Genomic DNA, 25,982 nt, shown 5'->3' on the forward strand with positions numbered 1-25,982 from the left:
AGTTCGAGGTGTCTCATCAGTTTGCATTTCGAAATTTCTTGTCTGTGATCTAGTCATAACTCTAAGTGGCACGACATCCTCATTCTCTGATGAAGGTGGCGATGGAACTGCCCCTACAAAGTTGAGTGAGACCTTTGGTTGAGAGGTGCCTTCCTCATGTGGTTTTAGCAACAATCCTTTGGGAAGTGTTCTACACAACACCCTAGAAAATATCTTTCAATTGGTGGAAACTGTGGTATTGTTGTATTGGATCGAGCTGCTTGCCTTGAGCAATGTGGACAATCACGAGTCCAATGGGGTTCTTCGCACTCATAACAGGGGCCCATTAGTTTGGCTTCTACTTTCCTTTGCTGCCATTGACCTGAGGGGCCTGGAGTCCTAGATTGGTAGCCGCCTAGAAACATCAAAGAATTTTGTTCCGCTGGTTGAGCCTCTAGTGCTTGGCTTAGATATGCGAGACTTTCAAAGAGATTTTCCTTGGATGAATATGATGCATATTCCTCCTCCACATAGCCTGGGTTTACCAAGTCTCTACACATATTTGAATTGTTGTAGTCAACAACCCTCACAGGAGCAGTCCCAGGAGCAGGAGGTTGAGCTCCAAGAACAGGTCGTGCTTGCTCTTGTGCCATCGGTGGCTTACGTTCAAAATTAGTATACTGTTGATGCATTTGTGGAGTCACTCCACCCCTTTGCTGCTCACGCTCCTGTCTCATTCTTGCAATGCGAGTACATTCCTGTGTGTGGTGTGGGTAAAGTTCCAAGCACAGGCTTGGCACCACTTCTTTGTGGGTTGGTTTGTGACTAGAGGAGAAAAGGTATTACATTCTTCGGTTTTATGGTTACCGCCACATGCTCCACAAAGATGAGGACCTGTAGGTAGTACACTCCTCATTCGCTGCTGCTGCTGTTGTTGTGGCTGCATGGGTGGGCGATAGGTTTGTCCCAATCTCCTTAGTACTAGGTTAGCTATCTGGTCTGGCTTTACTAGCGCACTAGACCCTGAACTTTGGTCATCACCCCACTGATCCCTAGGTTGCACCTTAGGGCCAGAACCATCTTGGAATTTGAAGTTATCTGTGAAATCCACAGCATCATGGCAACACTCATTGAAATTTGTATGCTTCTTTGCATAGAGATGTGTATGCAGTGTTGAATTTTTGAGTCCTTTTAAGAAGAGAGAAATTAATCGACTCTGGGTGGGCTTCTCATCTTCTGGGCAACGATTAATGTACTACTTCATCCTATTTACACAATCTCTAACACTCTCAGTCTCGCCTTGCTGCTTGAAAGAGTAGATGTTTGCTACCGTGTAAAGCAGCAATGAATCTCTCTTCCAGAACTCGTAAAGAAGATTTGTCTGAAGCTTCTAGTGCCTGAAACCAAGCAAGGGCCTTTCGCTCAAGAGTGAGCCCAAATCCTTCAATTTGCGTATGCTTGTCAGTTGCTCAGCTCGAACTGCTTGCCTAAATGCTGCTACATGGTCATATGGATCTCCCGATCCTTCGTACGTCTTTACCAGTTTCTGAAGAGTTGATGGCCTTACTTGTCTTGAATACTCATCATATGGCCTACGGCCTCTCACTCTCAGTGGGAATTGTTCCTCTCTTTGGTAAGATGGTCCACATGCATCCCAAATTGGTGTGGGTCCCCTATTACCTGCCTCACCAACCCCCTCCAAAGATCTTGTTACCTGCATTTCAAGAGGTGCATTTATGGGAGGCCGAGTTAGATCCCCTACCCTCCGATTGTCATAGTGAGAGAAACGTTGTTGTGGTGTGATCTGTTGTCGCACTTTTGGTGTAGGATAATATCTTGGTGCTAGAGTTGGGCTACTTGCAGTGGTCCACTTTGATGTTGAGGGTCCCTCTCTAATGAACTCTCGTAGGGGAGGAGCAACAGTTTCTCCAATTAAGGCTGTCTCTCCTGGTTTAGCTGTATTTGTTGAGAACACTTCCATGAATAATGGTTGTCCTTTCCACGTGAGCTCCCGAATCTCCTTCCAATCTAAGGTTCGGTATTCATTGGCCCATTTATCAACGATTCGGTTCTTGTATTCTACAAGCTTCTCGACTACCACTACAAGTGCTAGAGGAAGATCTAGCTCTGGCAATCTAGTTGTGGCATAATATCCTTCTAAAGAGTCCTTATAGACTTCTTGAAGTGGGTCATCCTGGAAGACCTTTGTCATTGGAATTTGTCGTACAAACTCCCATTGGTTCTCAGCCCCCTGATCCATTTTGCTCTTGCCTTTCCTATCCCTTTCCAAATTTAGATCTACAAGAAGTAAATCATCTATGGATGGCTTTGAAGACTGGGCATTGTATGGTCCAAGTATGTCCGGCTCAATGAGCCAATCATCTCTAGACTCCCTTGCTCTGGAAAGCTGATAAGTCTAAGAACTCGCTTTTAGAGAGCTCCCCTAATTTATCTACATTCTCTGGATGATAGGTGACTTTGTAGCGAACACCATCTCCACCCATGTACATGTTACTCTGGTCATTGACTAGAGGTGCTCTATCAAGTTCTGAGAAAAAGTCTACGATCTTAACAAGATACCGTTGTTGTGGATCCCTGAAGATCTCAGCTCCTTGAGCATTCGTGTAGACATATTGAAGTCTCACATTGAGTGGTAACCCCATGGTGTCGGCTTCAAATGGATTAAAAGATCTTGTGGGTGTCCTATTTGGGGCTAAGGGATGACTATTTGACGGCCCTAGATTGTCCATGGACAATGAGCTAGTTGTTCTGGAAAGGGTATCAGATTGGGATTCGAAAAAGGTTTCAGCAATATCTGCCAAATTTTCTACCGATTGGGTCCCACTTTCCTGCGTAGGTACTCTAGAAGGTGCCCTAGGCCCTATGGTGGCAGTGTCTATATGACGTCCCGACCGCAAGTGCATAAGGTCAAATTTTAAGGTTTTTTTTAATATATATATATTTATGTATATATATATATATATATATTTAAACCCTACCTAACCACTAAATGCAACTAACATGAATACCCTTCTTTTAATTTTATTTTATTTTATTTTACTTTTTTTACTAATTACACAAAAATATGAATTACGCTAAAAAATACTAATTATGCAAATTACACTAATTATGCAAAAAATTTACAAAAATTTTAAAAAATACAGAATATGCAAGAAATATGGACTCAAAATAAAACACATAATTTACAGATTTTTTTTTCCTTCTTCTTTCTTTTCTTTTCTTTTCTTTTCTTTTTTTTATTTTTTTATTATTTTATTATTTTATTTTTATTTTTATTTTTTTTTTAAAAATGCAAAGAACAAGGAAATTAAAAAAATAAAAAAATAAAAAAATAAAAAATACTAACCTTATCGGCGCCTTATCCTTCGAATCGTGCGGCCTCCGTTCTGCTTCGCTCGCCTTCTTAGCCACACATTCTCTGCAGCTGCAGTCACCTTATCTCCAGGCGGCCAGTCAGCTTTGCCGCCCTTGCCTTCTCTTCCTCCTCTGCTGCGCTTTCTTCTGCTATAGCCAGCCGCCCTTCACCGCCAGCTGCCAGTGCGCCCCCGGCCACCTCACCTCACACGTTTGGCTCTTTGCTTCGCCTACAGCTAACGCTCCCCGTAGTCACCGGCTTGGCACCGCCTTAGCTGCCCTTTGCTTCGCCTTCACCACCCGCAGTTGAGCTGACGCCACCAACTTCCTTTCTCTCAGCTGCTGTGCAGCCCCTCACCTTCTCGCCTCCTTCACCTTCGCTGCTGCGGTTAGTGCATTATGCATTATGTAATATTGCATTAAGCAGCACAAGTTTAATACACAATAAATAAGCTCACACATAATGCATTGAGCTTAATGTATTATTCAAATTTCGTTTCTAATCTATGAACAAAACATGAACTCAACGATAAAAACAACCATGGAAAGCATATACATGAATAAGAAAACATTAGCGGGAGTAGATCTCAACCGCACAAGTAAGTCCTAATCTATTTTTTCTCTTCTAATCACTAGCTCCGAGATTCCACACTCATGCTAACCCTAAACCTAAAAACAAAAAGAAATAGTGGTAGTAATGCAAGCTTCTCAACCGGTTTTGAGTCTTCTCCCGTCGGGAGCGGCGCCAATGGAGAGACGGAAGACTCTCTCACTTGTAGCATGAGTAGTATGATCCGTGTGTAGCTCAATCCAATGGGATTTGCATCCCTTTCGGAGCTAGGGATTCAACCCGTACCGGTGCACAAAAGCTTATCCATGAATGGAGAAAATGCTATGAACAAAACTACCTTGACATAGACTTTACACACACAAGCTCAATCTTACCATAACTCATTCACTCATCATCCCACTCATTCATACATCCAATACAAGAAGAAAGCTAAGCTAATGCATACACAAGCTCAAAGCATACTTCATTCTCAAGCTCTTACTTCTCTACTAGCATGCACACTAAAGAATAGAAATGAGAAGAGAGAAAAACCTCATATCATTGCATGGAATTAGAAGAGCATTGCTCATACAATAATATAGATGGGGAGAGAGAAGAGCTTGCACCTCTATGAATAAGAGGGAGAGCTAGTCTCAAGAGAGCTCAAGCATAAGTTTAGCCCAATGTGTCCCTAAGCTCTCAAATGAGCCACTTTTCATACTAAAACTCCTAAAACTCCCAAAACTTCCCATGTGGGATTATTCTTAAGCCCACTCCCACACTCATCTACAACTTGGAACTCTTTACAAGAGCCCTAAATAAGAATGTCAAGTCTTTTGTTTTCCTGCTTGCATCTTTGTGTTGCATCCTTACATTGATTCACCACTCGTCACGCAACAGCACACATAAATGCGTGTCCAAGAATCAACTCGAGGATCAACCAGAGAAAAAGGAGACAATGAGTCACATAAACATATTCAGGGGAAATCCCAGTTCAAAAGTCAGCCATTGCCAACATCTACTAAGAATCAACTCGAGGATCAACCAGAGAAAAAGGAGACAATGAGTAATAAACGTATTCAGGGAAAATCCCAGTTCAAAAGTCAGCCATTGCCAACATCTACTAAGTGGTAGAACTTCAAGCACTTGCAAAGGTCTCATGAGTATCGTCAGAGCAATGGGTCCGAAAAGACCTACTGCAAGCACAAGGCTACTATCAAGGCAATATAGCAATATGGGTACCCAAACCAAAGTCCATGGCTAAAACCACAACAGGTTCTATTATAAAGAAATGTGAGGGCTTGCAACATCAACTCCCCACAAGAGAGCCAACACCACACCTGCACTTGTGTGGAGGATAAAGAAAATTTAGCCAACTGAGTGGAGAATGACCCAAGCAACAACAATACCTACTCTTAATACAGAATGGAACAAGATATGTGAAGGTACAGGCAAAGGTGTTCCAAATGGAAGCAATACACAAGCAGACACAATAACAAAAATATTCAGTTGGTGGAAGGAACAATAAGAAACTCCCAAATAGAATTTAAAGAAATACATCAGAAAATGCCAAAAAGTGCCAAGGAGAACCTTTGGTTTTCATGGTAAAGTTAAAGGGACAAGGTAAGCAATGCATCATCATGTGCATGTGTGAGTGTTTGAGCACAAAAGATAAAAATTCAATCTTATAAACTCCACATGAAACTACAGGAAAATGGTTCATGCTATGAACCACCCTACAGTCATTCACAACGTGAACCATTTTTTGGTGTTTCACGCCGTGAAAGAGTGCAAAGAAGTTCACGTCGTGAAACGATAAGAACTACGATAGCCAATTATAAAACGACACGTGGCTCCTTCATTAAACGTAGCCGCCCTGTCCAACGGCTATACTATAAAATTTACTGAAATCATAGTATCACTGATCATAATCCTCCAAAATATCTGGTTGAATTCTAGTTTCCAATCATTCCTTCATCGGTGTACCTATGGCATCATTGGCAACCAGAATGCTCACCACCTATCCACTCAGGGGCCTTTTCAATAGTTCCTAGCTCATAGTACCCAAAAATATATTCACTTATAAAAATCCAGATGGACTCTCTGTTGAAGATCAGCAAGATCAACCAACAGATCCATATAAAAGAGCCATGGACTCATCCGTTGAGGACCAGCAAGGTCAATCAACCAGATCCATGCCCGAATTCAGAAAACAACTCTTACTCCTTGTTCCAATATCTTCCTCGATGCACGAATGGGTATCTTCGGTGACCCAGAGCCTGAGTACCGTATGGTTAGCACCCTCTAGGATCCTTCGCAAGTCACCTAGCGTTTCATTCATACGCCGCTTCCTTGGTCCCTCATCCACCGTACCGAAAGCTCACCATTTGAATCAAACCGAGGCTGGTCAAGACCTCGGCCGACCATGCTACGTGAGACGTCCTCCGTTGACTCTCCATCGGCTGTTGCAACTTTATCACTTAGGTCTCCACGACCTCATTCACAAGACGGTCAAAATGCTTCCCCACAGCATTCTTGACATAAAACAGTCATTTAAAAACAGGTCATAAATACAGTTTCTATAACGAACTCTCGTCTTTCCACATTGTTCCACATCAATCCACATTACTTAATCCAAGTCCAATCATATGTATTTCCATCATCCTTCATCCAATCACATCATTTTCCATCCAATCACATCATTTTCCATCTCATCACATCTTTCCACATTTATACTCATCCACTCGCATCTACCCATATCCACATCTCATCACATCACATTCATTCACATCTCATCCATTCATATCTAGCTCGATTTACATCATATCACATCACATCCATTTCACATCACATCTCATTCATTCACATCACATATCATCCATTCACATCACATATCATTCATTCACATCTATCTCGATTCACATCACATCACATCCATTCACATCACATACCATCCATTCACATCTATCCCAATTTACATCATATCACATCACATCCATTTCACATCACATCTCACCCATTCACACTTATCCCGACTCACATCACATTACATCCATTCACATTCATCACATTCATTGTATCCCCATTCCATCACATACATTCTATCCCGACTCACATCACATTACATCCATTCACATTCATCACATTCATTGTATCCCCATTCCATCACATACATTCTATCCACATTACATCACGTCCACATTTATCCACATCATATCTCATTCATTCCATCCACTTTACACATCACATCCACATCATATCTCATTCATACACATCCCATCTCATTCATCCATATCCATACAATCATTCACATGCACGACTATCCACATCTATCCATACATTCACATCTTTCACTTCACATCCACATATATTCACATCACATCACATTTCATCCACATCTCTTTACATCACATCACATCTTATCCACATCCACATCACATTCACATCCATATCTCTTTACATTACATCACATCTCATCCACATCCACATCCACATCCCCTTACATCACATCACATCTCATCGACATCCACATCACATTCACATCCACATCTCTTTTCAGCACATCACATCTCATCCACATCCACATCCCTTTACATTACATTCTTTCACATACACATCCACATCCATTTACATCACATTCTTTTACATACACATCCACATCCATTTACTTCCCATCTCACCCTTTCACATATCCTCTCATCTCATCATTCACATCCACATCCATTTACTTCACATCTCATCCACATTCATTTTCATCACACCACATCCTATCACATCCCATTCACATCTTATCGTATCCATTCACATCCTATCGCATCCCATTTGCATCTTATCACATCTATTCACATCCTATCACATCCCATTTACATCTTATCACATCTATTCACATCGTATCACATCCCATTCACATCTTATTGCATCCCATTTACATCTATTCACATCCTATCCCATTTACATCTTATCACATCTATTCACATCGTATCACATCCCATTCACATCTTATTGCATCCCATTTACATCTTATCACATCTATTCACATCTATTCACATCCCATTTACATCTTATCACATCCATTCACATCCTATCGCATCCCATTCACATCTTATTCCCATTTAGTAGCTTTTCTTATTTCGATACCGATAATGGGACTTTTTCTAAATTTCTGCCAATTGTTTGGCTTAGATAAAGGTTCTTTTTCTTGACGACTATTTTCATATTCTTTCTCAATTTCTCAAATGAATTATATTCAATATTCCTCTTTTGAATAAAAGAATTCATGGGATTTACAAAAATCAATTCTACCCATATTTTCACTTTTGATAAATATTCATAAATTGAATTATACTAAAAATTTCTCTTTTTCCCATTTAATTTCTTGGATCTCAATTATCATGGGAATTCCTCTTTTATCATCAAATAAATTTATCTAAAATTTCTCTTTTCTTTAATAAAAATATCCATTAATTCAATATGCCAAGAATTTCACTTTTACTATTTAAATGATTGAATTTCAAATATCATGGAAATTTCTCTTTTATCATTTAAATATTTCTCATAAAATAAATTTATCTAAAATAAAATATCCATTAATTCTAATATGCTAAGAAATTCACTTTTACTATTTAAATGACTGAATTCCAAATGTCATGGAAATTTCTCTTTTATCATTTAAATATTTCTCATGCATAAAATAAATTTATCTAAAATTTCTCTTTGAATTTAAATAAAATATCCATTAATTCCAATATGCTAAGAAATCCACTCTTCCTATTTAAATGATTGAATTCCAAATGTCATGGAAATTTCTCTTTTATCATTTAAATAAAATTACCATAATTTTCTCTTTTTTAAATTATTTAATTTTAAATAAACCTTAAAAAATAGTTTTCCATTGAATGTGATGAAAATCATTATTTTAGCCTAGGATATTCAATCCTAGAATATGGTAAGAAGTCCTCTTTTCACGTTATGCATAAGAATGAATTATGTATCAATTTCTTAAAAAATTTGCCATAGCTCCGCTGGATTTAACCCACCATAAGATTACCATAATTTACTAGCATATAAGTATAAAAAACCATTTTCTTAACCTCTAGCTTCACAAGCCTAGAGTTTGATTTGTGAATTGAGAATTTCTCCATGAGAATTATCAATTGAATAGAGGATTGGTGATAGGAATGACCATTCTTTGGGGAGAGAGAGATAAATATAAAAAGCATCTTAATTAAGCATAAATGTAAACCTTTCTTAATTATTCATTACAACTCTTAAGAAAAGCTTGATTTACATTATAAACACTTAATTTAGAAACTTCTCAAGCTTGATAGGGGTTGAGAAGTGAAAAAATTGAGAATAGTAGAGAAAAACCATAAAATTACACTTTACCTCTTGTTTTTGCTTGTTTCTCTATCTTAGAAGAAGCCCCCAACCAATCAATTGGTTAGTGTGTTGAAAGGAAAGCTCCAAGGATGGTTGAAGAGAGAGAGAGGCTCCACTCACTCCAAAAGTAGAGGATTTTTAAGCGATAATAAAAAATATATCATTATTTTAATGTAATACTGGAATGGTATAGTTCACATATTTTTTTACAAAAGACTAAGGATCTATTTATAGGTGAGGGAGGCCTCTAGCCAAGTCCAACTAGGTTCTAGAATTTTCCAGGTTCAGTTTGGCTGAACTTGGACAAGATTTGGACCTAGTTTGGCTCCCTTTTGATTTGGTTTGATCCTCCAGGAGAGAGGAGAGATAAAAATATCACAATTTTTTTGAGTTAAAAACTCCACCACATGTGTGAAATAGGTGCCTCCTTGAAGTCTCCCCCCCTTACCAAGGTGTCAAAATGTATCATTATACCAAAATATCTCATTTTTTTAGTAATATCTCATAGTTTTTAACTAATAAACCTTGTACTCACAGTCAACTCTTCATCTTATGTGGGCATTTACTCATTTTTGGATATTTTCTTTTATTCATTGGATTTATCTCCTCCCCACACTTGGATTGATCCTATTGGACCATAATTCAAAAATTTCTGAAAATCTAGACCCTTAGGCTAAGGTTCTTTATACACATTTTCAATTAATTTCAATTGCACATTGGAAAGTTCTTTTTGAATTTATGTTTTAGGGAAAACCATTTTAGACACTAGGAGGATTTTTATATCCAAAAATATCTCAATTTTGGATTATCTCTCTCTAGACATTTTCTCTCTCCATGCCAAAACAGGGTAAAACAAGATCTTTCTTCTATTTCAGAGAGGGGAATAATTACAAGATCAGAAGGGGAGGTCCTTACACCTGTACACCTCAAAAGCTGGAGGGAGGAATCTTACACAAATAAAATGAAAAGACTCCATCCTTAAATATGCATGCACTGATTAAAATCCAAGACTGCAGATTCACGTCTATAGTCTCACGTCTCTGAGACATTCACGTCTCCTAATTCACATCTGCAGTCTCACACCTTAGACATTCACATCTCTTAATTCACGTCTTAGACATTCACGTCTTAGAGATATTCACATCTCCTAATTCACGTCTTAGACATTCACATCTCCTAATTCACGTCTGCAGTCTCACGTCTTAGACATTCACATCTGCTAATTCACGTCTTAGACATTCACATCTTAGTCTTTCACGACTTCCTCTTTCACGTCTTTATGTCTCACGTCTGCTCTTTCATGTTCCGACCATTCACTACTTAGCACTTCAAAGCCCACCCATTCACGTCATAATTAACATACTAACACTAACATTATTAACTACTAAAAAAAAGTAACTTCCACGAGTCATTCGATTGACTGTACATGATGATGCAGATGTCGGTTTCCAAATCCGAGGCACAAGAGCAACCCTCAACAACAACACAAGCAAGTAGTGCTACAAGGTCACCATCCAGTCAAAGACTATATAGAACGCCAGCAAATTAAAGACCAACTTCTTGGGCCCTTATGCCCAGTCATTCCAGGGAACACTCATCAGGAAGGATGTCACCACACCACATGGAAAGGTAACTCTCCAATGCCACAGCAAAGAGTGCCTCCATCTATTAGAAGATGCTGAAATCAAAGCTAAGCTCGACAAAGTCGGCCTCGGCAGAATGGCAGAGGTACTATCCCTAGGAGTTCTACCGCCGAGTACCTAAGGACATACGACAAGCAGACAAAAAGAGGCAGGATTACAAAGGCGGATGGCACCACAGAAGAGCTACTCATTACAGAAGATTTAATCAGAGAATGTTTACAACTCCCAACTGCAAAATGAAGGCACACAGGCACACCCTTGATACAATGCCAATCAAAGAAATGCTAAAGAGAGATTCTTACAACTCAAATGGGGCGGAATACGAAAACATCAGAGATGAAGCCACCAAAAAAGCATGCAAAGCAATGTCATTAATGATGCAAATAAAGCCGATTGATAGGTTGGGTTAAACAGGATAGCTAAAGCTTGTGAGGAGAAGGAGGAGGACTGGGCCTATTATCTGCTGCATAAGGAGATGGAGAATTATTTAAAATCACATAAATCAAAGATCAACAATCCTTACCTCCTAACCCAGGTACTTAACCATGTGGCAAAGAGGCCTTTAAAAGAGCCAAAACCAGAGGAGAGCCTGCAGCTAGCTATCATCCCCGACCAACCTATAGCAGCTAGCTATCATCCCCGACCAACCTATAGAAGCTACTGGAAGGATAGAAGAGGGGTAAGTAATATTAATGGAAACACAGGAGCTCATCAAGACAATCAAAAAGGACCGACGAAAGAAGACAGACAAGAGGATGAGAGGACTACCTAAATGCAAGGGCAATGATGAAACATGTATAGTGGGAGCGAAAAATCAACCTAAAGAACCTTATGATGGCTTTGAAGCACATCATCTACAGTTCGACATGAACCAAGGGCCTTCAGAGATAGAGGGATGATGCTATATTACTACAGCTTAAGATGTCTTCTAGCTTATATGCATTTGACATTTGAAGACATGATCGACACTGGATTCTAGAAGTCCCACTCAGCATTCCGTCGAACACTCCAAAAACTCTAGTCCAAATGCAACTTCTACCGACATGAATTCAGTGACCAAGTCTTTCGACCTCAGGAAGGGGAGAATGTTAATCCCATTTGGATTAACAACATGATCCTCAATTAAGGACATTAATAAGTGTTATACAAAGACACTATAAAGGTTGTACATTATGAGATATTGGCCACCCAAGGCCTAGTTAGTAAGTTTTGGGCGCCCAAGTGTGAATAAGGGCCAATTGTATATAAGGTATTTTCTCATAATGAAAAGTACACAATCCCCTTTGTGCTATTGAGAGCTCTCCCCTTATGCTTTGTGAGAGAGTGAGAGCGTTCTAGCATTGTGCCTCTTTCATGCTTGTGTGTTTATGCTTGTATGAGAGAGTGATATGAGAGAGTGTGATTGGTCTATGTGATGGTGTGAGCGACTCCATGGTGACAGTGTGGAGGTGGAGCTTGGAGTTTGGAGCTTTACAAGTGAGCTTGGAGGCCTCAAGGGACTCGAGATCAAAGCATTGGTAAAAGTACCCCACGACGGTTGTGTTCTATTGCTCATCCATTAGGTGAATGTTTAGAGTTCCCTCTTGGAGGTGAGGTATCCCATAACAATCTATTATAATTAGTAATGGACATGTGTTGATTAATTAAAACATGGTTTAATCTATATGCCATTTTATCATGTTTAACTATGTCATTATATTACATGTTTAACTTAAGTTTTTAACTCTATGTCATTATATTTTTAATATTAGCTTATATTTGTGCTTTTAAAAAAAATATAAAGCTTAATTAATTAAGAAAATATTTAAATATTTTTTCTTAAAATAATTAATGACTCTTTATTCTAACTATATTTTTGTTACTCTAATTTGTTAGTTATTTTATGAAACAAATCATTATTACTTCAAATTAATAGTTATATTATTAAATTGGTGGTTCTTTTTATCAACTTATTTTAAATAAGTGTTCTAATCACATAGATTTACACCAAGAATCGTTTTGTATCCTTTCTTCTCCTCTCTCTCTCTCTCTCTCTCTCTCTCTCTCTCTCTCACACACACACACACACACACACACACACACACACAAAACACGTGTATATGCACGCATCAAAGGCCTTTTAAGGGCCTTTACACATCAAGGTTAGACCCCCCCCCTTTTGCAAAAAAAAGTGAGAAAATGTGCTTTTATTTTGCCCACGCAAATGTGCTTTTATATTGCCCACCCAAGTGCATTCTTCGAGTGAATTTTCATGTCCATCTCCACTCTCATAGATTTTTAGGTCTGGTCCATTGCATGATATCTTTCCAATGACCCAAAGAAGGAGCCCAAAAGACAAAAGCTAAGAAAAAATGGCTCAAAAATGAGGAAGCTCAAATTGTCGGTTGTTTTGATTAATAAGGTTCTTTTTCAATTGTTATTAATGTTGGTATGTCACTGAGATGCATCTAGTATCAAGCTGCTAAGGACGGGCTGCACTTTAGAAATACATAAATGAATAACAATCATATATCAATTGGATGTTTACATGGCTCTCCAAAGGATACCCCAGAACTAATAGAAATTAAATGTAATGTGGTAGTCCAATTTAAGAGCTCTTCTATTTTTGTATAATCTAGAATATGTTATGAGGTGTTCCCTCAACAAGGGTGCTTTGGAAATGTAACTCCTAAATTGTGCACCCTAAAACATAAAGAAAATGGTAGTCCAATTTAAGAGCTTTCCTATTTTTGTATAAGCGAGAATATGTTATGGGTGTGCCCTCAACAGGGGTGCCTTGGAAATGTAACTCCTAAATTGTGCACCCTAAAACACAAAGAAAATGAGCTTAATTTCCTTTGGATTGTGAATATGCATGCATGTTCTAAAAAAAGAAACATCAATTCCATCTTATTTTCATTGCAAAAAAGATAGTTGGACGCCTCAACTACTAGAAATTAAATCACCATAATTATAGCCATATTTTTTTGGGTTAAAACTACTTATATTTTTTGCATACAATGATGTTTGGAATGTGTATGTCAACTTAACAAAAAACGTCATTCCAATTTGGATAAAGAAGGTAAAACTTATGCCTCTCTTACCAAAGCCCTTAATTTACCACAATATGTCCAATAAGTTTTCTTTCAGACAATTAAAAGCGAATAAAAGACGACTTGCTTATTGCTGGGGTATCAGATTTCGTGGCAACAGTCTTGTTTTTTGTGTGAGGATGAAAGATGGGAATTTATCCACTTTGTGGACTCTTATGCATTTCTTATGGAAGATTGCATTATTGGTCTATGGGTTATCTACCGAACTGGATTATTATGGGACTAATTGACCCAACTTTAGCTTAAACTTTGGGGTACTTGAGTGACATCTATAACATGTGGTAGGGCCTAAGACACACACAGGCTAACTATTTGTTTATCTGTGTTGGATAGATGCATGTAATAGGTTCTACCCTCTCAATTATCTCACAGTTTAAGCTCTTGGGGACACATGGTGTACTACTTGAGATACTGTCTCATAATATTGATAACACGATTATTGTAGCAATACTTTTGTTTCATAATCATGTTAAACATTTCATTTATCAAGACTATTTGGGTTCCCGAAATATTGGGTTCGGATGTAGATATGTTATTTGTAAAATTTACACACACACAGGGATAGACGTTATATTTCTCATGGGTCATTTTGGTTTTACGTAGGCATTCTCTCTCTCTCTCTCTCTCTCTCTCTCTCTCTCTCTCTCTCTCTCTCTCTCTCTCTAGTCAATTAGTTGTGCTTTACTTAATATTGCATATAGAAAAAGTTACTATCATTGAGTAAACTAATTCATGTATTGTAATGTTGTGTTAAAATTTTGAGCGTAGATTTTTAATCATATTTAGTAAAATATGTTGATTAATTAAAATGTGGGCCATATGAAGAAAGGGTATAAAGGCTTTTACTTCAAAATTATATAATCTTAGTAGCAATGGGTTTACTTTGTGAAAAATAGCCACGTAAAAAGAGAAGTGTACAATGTGAGCCTTACGTTGGAATTGGAAATAAAGAGGATAAGAGCACAAAAACATAGATCATAAAAGTTGAAAGGAGTTTTGGAAGTTGAAAGGAGTATGTCTATATGCTCTATGTTTGCTAGAAGATGGGGGTGATGTAGGTTAAAATATGGTTTAATTTATATGCCATTTTATCTATGTCATTAGATCACATGTTAACTTAAGTTTTTAACTCTATATACTAGCTTACATTTGTGCTTTAATGAAAAAATATAAAGCTTGATTTATTTGAAAGTTATTTAAATATTGTTTGCTTATTTTATGAAACAAATCAGTATCACTTTAAATTGTTTTTGTTTTAATGCAAAGAAATTTATATTAAGTATCAAAATAGATACAGCACCCTAAGGTGAACATTGGAGCTTATGGACTTTCCTAAGCAGTAGATCCACAGTAGCTTTTAACATAAATTAATAAAACTAACCACCGATCTATCAACAATTTGAAGTGGTAGAAGGTCTCACTTCAAGTTGTTGATAGATGGGTGGTTAGTTTTATTAATTTATGTTAAAGAAGTGTTTAATGATATCTCTCACAGACACACACAAAAACAGAACCTAAGGGCCTTTAATAAAAGTCCACAGGAAGTCCCCGTGAATTGGATGGAGCTGGTGAATAGGAGCTGGTGAATCCATGTGAGTTTTACCGCTTGCGGCGCCTACATTTTACAAGAAAGCTGAAAGACAAAAGAGGCAGAGGTTTCCCCGTGGGTGGTCTCATCAGCAACGGCCAAAAAAAAAAAAAAACGAAAATTTGAAAGTGCGCGGGTTTTGCCGCGTTTTAATATTTGCACACCCCCCCCCCCCCCCCCCCCCCCGCACGTTGTAATGTTTATAAAAGAAAAAAAAAAACCCCTCCTTTAGTGTGATTTCTCACTTCTCGCATTTGAGACAAAGCCTAGCCTAGCCTTGAATTTAAAGCAGCACACTCTTTGGAATTTAGTTATAAAACCGATTAACCTATACATTTTTCAATAAAAACCCGTTCATCTTGACAGCTGTTCTTTATTTCATTGCTCCAGGAATAAAAAAAGTTTGTTTTTGACACGGACCTATGAGCGCATCTTCCCACAACCTAGTTCAACTTGGCCAAAAGCATTTATTAACACTTAAATCTAGCTCATTCCCACAAACAGTTAAGGCCAAGTTTTCCAAGCCAACAAACAGAGTTGGAAAACTCACTCATGGTGGCCACTGTTAGAAAAAAAAATGTCCGCCGCCGTTAGCATAATTTTCATGACTCAAATTGAGAAAAACCGGTTGTAATTTTTCCTAGCCTTGAATTTAAAGATTCAAAATTTTGAAGTTTTAATTAGTCTATGCATTCTTTTAAAAAAACCAGTTGGGCTTGAAAGTCATCCTTTTTTTCATTGGTTAGAAAAAAAGTTTACTTCTAACACTCCTCATGGCCAAGTTGTATTTAATGCAATTGATAAGTTAAGCTTGGCTTGTGGAAAAGCTAGGTAAGGCATAATAGTTTACAACTTTATCATGCCATGATAAATTATAATGACGAAAAGAGTTTGCCATTAACGACATACTTGCAGACCGCAGCCAAGTTGATGACATTTACTGACACAGAGGCCACAACCAAGTCGATGATGTTTGTTGACACTGATGGCCAAGTTTTTGAGAGTGTTTCTATGCCAATTTTAGCACATTTAAGAATAAAGAGGCCAAGTCTCCTTACAAGCAACATAGCCCATGGGAAAAGCCTCCAAGGTTTATAATTGTAGGCTATGCTCAACATCATTTAGGTAGATACGAAAATGTAGCTTTAGGACCCATGCTTAATATTATGAATTAATAATTTAACATATATAGGGGCATCATGGTCGTTTATTAGTAATGTTCTTCACTATTGTACTTGGATTTCTTTTTTAGAGAGAATGTATTTGGAAATTTTAAGCACATGGTTTGAAAGTAATTTGAATATTAAGAACACGACATAAAGAGAACACAAGCATCGGTCACAACGTGATCCATTCCTCTTATAAATCATAGAAATTAGTTCTTTAATGCTGCTTTCTTGCACAAATATTTTTAACATGAGAAAGCATTTTGTACATTTTTTAAACTATATGACGTACTATTCAAATGGTTCATGTGAAGACTATCCTTATTATTTTTACCTTCACATATAGTTCTCCATGCCATCATGTGCATGCACCTAATAGTATAAAAGCATCATTGGTTTGAGTGACTAATATGAACATAATTTAATAATCAAATAAAAGGTGTATAATAATATTGGGTTAATATAGAGAAGATTAACATGGGCCATGTCTTAGGGTCACACTTCCAAATGCTCCTCACATCTGAGGATACCTAGTGTGGGAGAGTTAGCACACTTCCTCTCTAAAATTTATAAAATCCAAGAATCAACCCCTCCCTTCTCATAATTTAACAATGATTTGGAAAGCAACAGTCTTGTTTGATCAAGGATTTGAACAATGATTTTGAACAATGATTATGAGCAAAGATATTGAGAACAATGATTTTGACAAACACTTTAAGCAATGATATTAAATGCAAAGATTTTTTGAAACTCCTCTCACATAGCTCAATAGATATCTAATTCAAGGAATGTGAAATGGTGTACTTGTATCTACCTCTTTCAACAAAGATCACCCTTCTTGTTTTTTCACTACACATCAACCAAGGTGGAAGAGGACCGTCCTCTTATCATATCTAGTAACCCTTTTATCACCACACAAGTCCTTTAAAGTTTGCAAGCCCATGCAAGGAACATGTGTACATGGGTAAAGAGTCCTTAGCAAGCCAAATTCAAATAGTCCCATTTGAAATAGTGGTATTAGTTATCAATTCTTCTCCAATCCCATTTGAAATTGTTTAAGCTTCTATTACTTTTACTAATTAAGAGTAGTGATGATGGACCTTCACAAAGCTATTATAAAGGCTTGATTACTTGTAAACTCACCCTTCTTGAATCTGACTATTATAGGTCTATCCTCAATATTTTTGCCCACCGAAGGCTACTAAAACACTTCTTAAACATATTATTTCAATAATGTTAGTTAAAAGTTAGTGACTTGCTTGATCTCTTGCTCTATGCATAACACAACCATGCAGGCATGTTGATTATGATTGTCTTAAACTATGTATACAACTATGGTGATTTTCTTACTCAAGCTTGCCATGATATATTTTGAAGGGTATACCTTAAGAAATCTAAAAAGTTCCCCCCCAGGTAGATTTGTTTGAACTCTCAAGATTAATCCACATGTACAAAATCCAAAAACACCAACCCTAAATGTATCAATGCCTAAGAGCCCCTAGAGAGGGAATGAGAAAAACTCATGCATAAAAATTACAAGGTGCCAGATATGCCCAATCTTCTCATCATCATTCACACGTGGAAGATGGCCAAACCAATGGATATATTTTAGCCTATCTACACACGTGGAACCCATTGGTTAATGCCAATCAACGATGGATGAAGGCTATTGACAACTTGCATATTAAGTTGCACTCATGTTGCAAACATGAATAGACTAGATTGTAATATTATCATTTTTTGGCCTTCAGTTTGGCGGATAAAATTATTGGAGAGGTCAAAGGTTTGATTCTTTCTAAATTACCAATATTGTAACATAGTGTATTGGCATATAGTAAATCATAGTGGTCCACAATACCCTATTTTGTAATGTGTCATGGTTCACAGTCCCCTTGTGCACTTGTAAATTTTTTGAGCACCATGGCTATTAAATCCCTATCAAAAAGTAAAATCCCTCTCCAAGAAAACATGAACAAATGCTAATATATATTCTTAATCATTGGCTAGATCCTAAAAAATCATTATGACCATGTCTTCTCATTGGAGTTTGTACCGCTAAGTCATATCCATGCATAACTAGCTACCACAGTAGCTATGGATGAGGCCATGTAATGCATAGCCATGCAATGAGCTCGTAAACATGAAGACATCATTGTCATAAAAAAATTTTAATGCAAGAAAGAGAGTGATTGGGTTATAGAGGTGGTTTGATTTCTCATCAACTTAAGTGCAAAAAAGCCTTGGGAATTCACATGTAAAATTCCCTTATGAATGAGCTTCCTAATTTTTGAAAGGAAATAATACAATAGGGATTTATTTCATTATCTTAATCCCACACATTCTGTGATAAGTGGGGAGAGAGGGGGGAATGGGAGCTAAATCAAACTTGCATCTATAGGGTAGAAGAGTAATGCTCTATTGGTGGGCTATTTATATGGCAAATTTAATGAGTTTTTTTATGTAAAATGAGTATTTTGTATTTTTTTTAAAGATAAGTGCTCTACCCTCATGGAGGAGAAGGGGTTTTTCATGTAAAAAGAGTATTTTGTATTTTAAACATGATGGGGCAACTGTCACATTCTACCCCCCTGAGAGAGAGAGAGAGAGAGAGAGAGAGAGAGAGAGAGAGAGAGAGAGAGAGAGAGAGATGTTCATAAGGACTCATGTGACAAGGAACCATGTGTTATATTATGCCCCCATAAGATCCCATTGTGGGGTACACTTGCCATGTAAGAGAGTGGGTGGGATAGGGGGGATGTGTGGAGAAGGGACCTAGCACACATGAGAGGGAGAGTAAGGGACTAGGAATAGGAATGGGGAGATCTAGAGGAAGAAATGGTGAAATAGGGTCTTTAATGAAGCTAACCAAACTTCTAAAGAAAAATAGGGTGTCCATGATAATGAGCATGGAGCTGAGGAGGGTAGTAAGGATTTTTTCCCTTCTCAAAGGAATCTGATATATAAATTTTCTTGCTCACTTAAGGGGGAGGCTATTAAGAGTGAGGAAAGGTTCGCTTAAGTGACCAAAAAAAGTGGGTGCTCATGGTGCTGCTCTAACGACTCAGTGACTAAATAAGTGGGCGTTCATGGTTCTAAGCAGAGGACCAAGCAATGGTAATGAATGTATATGGAGGTCATGGTGCTAAGGAGATGACCAAGCAATGGGATTGGCTCTTACGACTCCATGACCAAAAAAAGTGGGTGCTCTTGAGGGATTTTAATATGGTTGAGAAACAAAGAGATGGGAAGGCTTAATAACATTTGTTTTCATGTTTATGTTCACATCTATGATCTATGAGATGAGATTAACACTCAATTTACTTGGGATCTTTGGGTGTCAAAGATTGGAGGTGGCCACCACTAGGCCACCTCTGAGCTCCCCTACTAAGACATTACGTTGCTAGTATATTTCTACACACTTAATGGAGCTGCAAGTGAACTATAATTTTTAGAGGTTATGGAGATGAAGTTCAAAGGGTGCATGGATAAATGTTTGTCGATTCGGTCTACATGTTTGCCTCTTCATATGGAGGTCTTTCTTTGGGATGTCTAAGTGGGTGCTATTCCTATGGGAGGCAAAGTGTTAATGGGAGGAATCTCATATGGTAGGTGCCCTAAATGTAAAGCTATAGTGAAGAAATTGTGGCATGGGTTCATGAGTTTTACTCTAAGGGCTATGTAATATTTAAGTGTTATGCGTCATGCTCTCATTGGGTACTAGGAAAGAGGATTATGCCCATTAAGGAAGCTAATAGGTTATTAACTAATATCACATATACTTGCTTATGGGAAGTTTGGACTAGGAAAGATGATTAGGCCCTTTAAGAAAGCCAATAGGTTATTTAAAACTATCCCATACACTTGTTATGGGAAGTCTAGACTATCACATATGCTTGCTTATATGAAGTCTTATTGGGTATTAGGAAAGTGGATTGGTCCCTTTAAGGAAGACAAAATAGCTTATTTACCACCATCACATATACTTGCTTATGGTACCAGATTATAATGATAGTCTATCTAGAGGTGCTTTAAATCAAGGATTGGATGTAGAAACCCTTACTTGTCTAGTCAAGATTTTTTCATTTCAAATGAACCATTAGTCTTCTATGAGCTTTCAAGATTTTTTCATTTCAAATGAACCATTAGTCTTCTATGAGCTTTCAAGTCTTGTTTATAAAGGATGTGAAGCTGGTTCTATTTGGATGTGCTATTGCTACTATTACCTTATAAGCCTATATACAATGACTAGGAATAGAGATGTAAAGCTGCTTATGCTTGGGGTGTTATCACTACTACTACCTTGTCTCTTTGGTGATGAGCAAGAATAGAGAAATATATTGGTTGTGCATTTGGGTTGTTGGCTAGTTGACTCTTAGTTGAGAACCTAGTTGAACTTCTCTTTGTTAGAGTATGTGCTACTAGATAGTTGACTATAGGCTCTCTCATTTCTTCATGGGCAAGTACTGTTTATTGCTAGATCACTCAATTCTAGTTCCCTTCCAATGATGATTCATAATAGATGTTATGCTTGTGGTATTTGGGTCTTTTCAAGTAGGGGCACACTAGTTGTTGTTAATGATCACCTTCATGTGGTGTTGTTCTTATGCCATATCGTGATGTTGAATTTTTGGCCTGAGCTAGGTGGGGTTGTTGAGAGCCTCATCACCTACTAGATCATGGTGGGGTTGTTGAAATCCTCCTCATCTCTACTAGATCATGTTGTGGGGTTATTGAGAGCTGCATCATCATCTACTAGATCATGGTGGTGTTGCTATACTGGTGGCTTACCAATGAATGGTCTAATCTACTTTACCAATGGATCATCTAATCTACTTTATTAAAGAAGATACAAAGGGGACAATGTTTTTCTCTAATGTTGGGTGTTACTCTCTTGAGGTGTTTACTCATCTTGATGAATTGGTTCACTCATATTCTAGTGGCAAGGATTCTAGGACATATCTTTTGATGGTGTTTTGGTTATTAACAATGATCAGTACTTCAAAGTTGCTACTTCTCATTCCTATCATTGTTAGACAATTGGTTTAAACTTTTTGTATTTAAGGGCCCGTTTTCACACAAGGCATGGTATGGCTGTTAGCTAGCACTAAGCTAATCCTATGTGCTGAGCTCATAACTACACAAATGGTAGGGTGTTTTATCTTGATCCACTTTATTCCTCTCCAAAATTGCAATTACTATTTTCTTTTTGGCAACTGTTAAAGCATGGAAACTAGATATGTATTTCTTAGCTTTGGATAATTTGTAATTAGCACTAGTGCCTAGCTTTGGGAGAATTATATATATATATATATATATATATATATATATATATATATAGAGAGAGAGAGAGAGAGAGAGAGAGAGGTCTCTAGAGAATGAGGGAGAATATTCTTTTGTTATGTTATAATGTCATAAAATAAAAGTGGCCAAAGGGACAAAGTGTGAGTATTTTCAATTCTAATATGTATGTCCATGTCTTTTAATGTGCATGCACACACACACACACACACACACACACACACACACACACACACACACACACGTGCACACGCACACGCACACGCACACACACACTCACTCACATTTACTCCATGTCTAACATGTAATTCCTTTTTTAAGTGACTAATTGGTCACCTAGCCCTATCGGGTTTCCCTATGTGTGTGCTACCACCCTTATCTCTTCACAAAAAGGGATTTGATTTAGTTCCTCATAGCCCTAGTGAAAAATTGAAACTATGGTTCTCGTCCATTTACACTACAAAAGGGGGTTGTTTGGTTCCCCCAGTCAACATCCAACTAATAACTATATGTGAAGGGGCCCTTCATAAAATCTTATATATAAATGAAAACTTAAGACTCCTTAGATTCAATCCAACCTTATGTAATCATTACAAAATGTATCAACATTGATTATCTCTTACATACATGCAAATTTAAGACTCCTTGGATTCAACCCAACCCTATGAAATTATTACAAAATATGTCAACATTGATTATTTTTTAATCATGTTTATTGCGATGAACTTTTGTGGTTTTATCAATGTGCTTTATTTTGGTGTAACCTGAGCTATATTATCTAGCATTGTTGCTCCTTTGCATCGAAGTGAAACTTCAATTTCAATGGCTTGTTGTTCTCTTTACCCCTTACTATTTAATGGTAAGAAACCTCTTTACTCTTGCATCAAGTTCATTATTTGGTATTGCTCTACTTCTCTATCATATATATATGTTTGCTCAACTACCATCATGTGGCTACTTGATTGGCCCTCATGAAAAATGATGGAACTACAACAAATAAGGTGTAGTGATCTCGTACTTGCCTGCCTATTCTGCTCTTATGATTGTGTGGATAACTTGATTTAGTTTTTTTCTCTTCATGCTGCTTTTTTCTCTCCATGCTACAGTGTCTCTCTCAGAGCTATCTCTAATCATTGATTTCATATTAAAAGCCATCAATTTTACTGATAACTCTATGTTTTTTAAAAAGCGAGATTAGATTTACACTAATATATTTAACAAACTTGTCTTCCATGCTTTCTAATATATTTAGTCTTTGTAGGACTAAGTTAAAAATAAATTTATCATCCTATATCTATATTCAACTGAATTTATCTTCTTGAACAACAATGCCATTAGTTCTCTATTAGAATATTTTTTCTTTAAAAAATGGTTAGTAACATATTTTTTCTTTCCTTTAAAATGGTTACAAAAATCTTTTTTTCTAGTTATGATGCCCCCCACTAACAATCCATGCACCCATTTTTTTTTGTTGATGATGATTCCCCCACCACTTACAACCTGTGCATGTGAGAGTTTGAACCCCCCAGCCTACCCTTCTAGGATTTTTTGGAAATGCATTAACTCAAAACTGTTTCTTTAAAAAAACACTTAAAGTCTTTATTCTATCCCCTTATAGGCTAGCCTATTTCTCCAAATATAATTTAATATCACATAAAACTTGTCATTTCCTGATGCAAGCTCTAGTGGACATCAATGACAAGTAGGCATGATTAATGACACCTGCAATCCCACAATAATATGCATCCTAGCTATTTATTATTTTGTGGATGTAATACTTTTTGGGAATCATCTTGGTAAACATTTTTTTCGTACACAATTATTTAATTTTAAATGTTGTAGTTGTTTTAATGTTTTTAAAGGAAGAATATTTCATCTTGTTCCATATAAAATTTTCTAAAATGAGGCTTTTCTAATGTTTGATTATCCACGCAATTGAGTGGGGTGACATTGGTTAGGTTAACACACACACACACACACACACACACATTGGTTAGGTTAACACACACACACACACACACAACCATGCAGAGAGTTGTGAAATAGAAGAAATTTGCCTTGTATCAACGTTAAAATAAGTTATAGTCTCATTCGTATTTTAGGAAATGTATATATTATTATGTAGCATTGTGGAAGGTTTATTTTTTAAAGTTGTTGAGTTGTCCTAGAATTATCTTAACCTAGTACAAAAGTAGGAGGAAAACGTAACCTTGCCAAAAAGGGGGTGTGTTCAAATATTTACCCTTCACATTGAAAGGGAAAAAAGAAGCAAATCTTCACACAATGAGCACTCATATTTTGAAACAAAAAATATTTTTATAATACTTATTTAAAAATATGTTGTGATTTCAATCATTTTAAAAGCTATTTATGTTTAAAAAATCATTGGTTTCATTTTGAAATATATGGATAATGCCTGTTCAATCCTTACTCAGCTTGAAAAAAGATAATATTTATGCTATGAAGAATTTTATGTTTTGCAAAATATTCCTAAGAAGGTAACTTTTTCATTTGCCCATTTTTGGAACTGGTTAAGTACAAAATTAACGATTCTTTACAATGTCAACTTTCTAGCATACCTTTTTACAAATAATGGACCCAATTTTGAAAAGCAACAATTGTTGGAATCGTGCTCTGACAATAGGGTAGAGAGGAATGGCTTGGAGCCAATACATTATCATATCTTAAAAGAACTTTTTATCAAATGAACTAGTCCTAAGCTATGCCTAAAATACATTTTCTTGAACCTTTCTAAATCAATTATGAGTTTGATTTCATTTCATCACTTAGTACAAAGTCTTAGGGGGGGCAATGTGTAGTATGGGCATGGAGTAATGTTGTATAAATATCCTAAAGCTCTCATTTTTTGCTTTAAAATATAATCCAAGGTATCTCTTGTTGGAAATGCATTTGGTCAATGCTCCACCCTCGCGTTATCCCTTCGGTGGTGTGATGGATGTGCTCTATTTTGTACAGCCCCTATAGCTGCCATTGTGGTGAGCATCCACGCACTTGACAGATCCAAATTTAGAAACTGGATGGTGGCCAAATGTAGCCAAATGGTTAAGAGTGGCTTATGTGGACTTGGCACTCTACTACCAAGTAGGATGTATTAGTGATGAGCACTAGACACCAAATTGAGGACACATTGTTCTTGGGTTATAGGGCCCGTTTGAGAGTCTAGAGGGTCTCAGATGGCCATGGGAGCTGCAAAGTCCCTACAGGATATGTAGTCTAATATGATCACAGTCGGATGAGATATGGTCTGTTAATCATTTCAGACCATGGCCGACATGGCAGACCTACTTTCATGCCACTATATATAGACTAGTTTGGTAACCTTTGTTAATAATCAAGTTTATTGTGTTCAAGTACTCTTGTAAGCAAGATATCCTTTGTCTAGATTGCCATCGATCTCCTTACCTCGAGCACAAGGGTGGCAATCAAAGTTTTTAAGTAGTAATATTGTTTACTCTCAGCTTCTTTATTTAGTACTTTGTATTGTAAAGATCTTACTTCCATTATTGTGTTTTCTTACATCTCTTAGTAGTTACAAACCTCTAAAAATGCCTTAAAACATATGCATATTATATTGTTAATCCTTAGGTATTAACATAACACAATCGTGAGGTCTTGAGGCTCATTAAAAACACCTTTGTGTTGCTCTTATAGTGCTTTTATAAAAATATATAATCCCTATATTTATTTGTTCAATCTATTGCAACATGATGGGTTTTAATTAAGAAGCAACCATTAGATTCATTCATAAGAGAATGATTTAACTACCCTTTATCACTTTGCAAAGAAAACACTTGTAAACATTTTAGCTTTCTAATATGTTATGTACATCCACATCAAAAATCATCTCACAAATGAAAGCGTCCACAATTATACCTTAAGTTTGTTGTATAC

The sequence above is a fragment of the Cibotium barometz genome, chromosome 32, assembly GCF_041138505.1.
Source record: "Cibotium barometz isolate CiBa-2024 chromosome 32, ASM4113850v1, whole genome shotgun sequence".
Taxonomy (NCBI): Eukaryota; Viridiplantae; Streptophyta; class Polypodiopsida; order Cyatheales; family Cibotiaceae; genus Cibotium; species Cibotium barometz.